The sequence below is a fragment of the Propithecus coquereli genome, unplaced genomic scaffold (genome assembly GCF_000956105.1).
Source record: "Propithecus coquereli isolate 6110/MARCELLA unplaced genomic scaffold, Pcoq_1.0 Scaffold132, whole genome shotgun sequence".
Lineage (NCBI taxonomy): Eukaryota > Metazoa > Chordata > Mammalia > Primates > Indriidae > Propithecus > Propithecus coquereli.
The window spans coordinates 2,864,615-2,866,587 of NW_012137414.1; the positions used below are offsets into that span (position 1 = coordinate 2,864,615).

At 28.4% G+C, this 1,973-nt stretch overlaps 1 protein-coding gene across 1 annotated transcript in view; it reads right to left on the reverse strand.

The window, feature by feature from the left end:
• DMD (dystrophin) overlaps positions 1 to 1,973 on the reverse strand; it is a 2,517,447-nt gene that overhangs the window by 906,744 nt on the left and 1,608,730 nt on the right. The gene's annotated exons all lie outside the window — the stretch shown is intronic.

Consider the following 1,973-nt stretch of genomic DNA (forward strand, 5'->3'; position numbering starts at 1 on the left):
ACTCTGTCTCAAAAAAAAATATATCAAAAATCATAAATATTTTATCACTTCTCAAATAACATTCTAATGGTCTTTTAATACCATCATTTCATAGCTTTCTTTATTGGTATTTTTCTAAATATTAGCTTTGAATAATCAACGTCTACCATGAGCTATCTAGGGAGAAAGGATGTTAAAAGTTCCATAGGTTTATTTTATTTGCTGTCCTATGAACATGCTGCCTTTTATAAAAACAGAGACAAACATTCAAATGAAGACAAATTGAATTATTAAGACAAAGTATTGTAGGGCAATAGGTGTAAAGAGCTCTAATTTTGTTTTGACGTTCAGAATAAAAAGATAATAAGTATCATCATGATGTGAAGGTATTCCCTCAAAACTCCCATTCTACACCATTCTTTTTCCATATTTACTTTCTTTTTTCTTATCCTTGGCCTTAATATAAAACTTCAATTTGTATCTTCCCTGGTTTCAATTTTTTTATTAATATTTCATTTTATAGTTTGAAATTTTGTTATACACTGGCTCAAATCCTTTGTGGATTGAAGAAGGATATAAATCAATAAAATGTAAAACTCAATTTACTCCTTTAAATAAACACTTTAGATCTTTTAATCAGTAAAGACAAACAAATAAAGTTAGCTTTGTATTCTACATTTAAAGCAATATCTCATTCCCAATGTGAAAATAAAATTGTAAAGAAAAAAAAAGAAAGAAAAAGGATCAACCTGAGACATTTGCAATATGTTCAGATATAGCAACAACAACTTAACTGTCTACCTACTCATCTCTTCTGGTATGATCTCTTGTTAAAATCAGGAAAGGCATTTATGATATAGAAATTTTAATTGTATCAAATAGACCAAGACATTAATAATACTATTTTAGAGAATAATTATCTTATTGTGATGATAGTATCTTAATTTTACATACTTTATAAAGTGCTATCTAGATAATTATTCCAATTGAGATCCACACAAATTATGAGGTAGTGAAAAGTGTGTTATTATTCCCATGTTATAGATGAGGAATTGGGGGGCTTTAGACATGTCCAAGTTGTCCTGCAGGTATAAGACCAAGGACCAGGCCCCAGATTATCACCACATTTCAGTGACATTCCCATTCTTGGTACTGGCTCTTTTCTAACTCAAGTACTTAAATATTAAAGAAATATGCAGAGACATGAAAAGTAGAAACTATACCAAATTGGGCATATTGTATACATGTTTAAATTATTATAAAAATAATAAACCAATGTTTCATTATTAAATCCATTTTCCTTGGGGGAAAAAGATTATTTGATACTGACTTTTCTATTAAACATCTATTTGGTCTTTCCATTTTGATAATGCTGATATATTCAATTAAATGTAATCATTATGTAAAAAAATGCAATGTGGATCAAAAGAATGAGAAATACCAACACAGAGTATGTTTGAAGCTGATTTAAAGAGGACTAAATCATTCTTAGGTTAGATTATGTGCTTCTTGTAAAGCTACTATATTAGAATGTCATGCTGACATGATTCTTGATAATGTATTTAATGGTAAAAGTATGCATAGTGAAAATTTGTATAGAGTTCATCACATCTAATTTTCTGTTTTCCTTTGAAACAAGAAGGTGAATGATGCAATTGTGGTATTTCTGCTGTTAAACCTAATGAAAATTCTGTCCACTATCAATCAAATGGATCTTTTTTGTTGTTGTCGTCCAAAAAAATATACTCAAAAAGTAATTTATTTTTATTGAAAAGTCCTGTACTAACATGATGAAAAAACACAAACAAGGCTCTAATTTCTTGCAGATGTGATTGCTGGCAAGATATATGAGTACACTGGAAGATAGGGGAAGCTTTTTTCTTACATTTATATAATTCAGCTTTTGTAATAAAGGAAACAATATTCAGTGAATAATAACTCAAAATCAGCTTCTTCACCTAAAGAATAGATTATGTATTTTTTTTTTTTTTTTT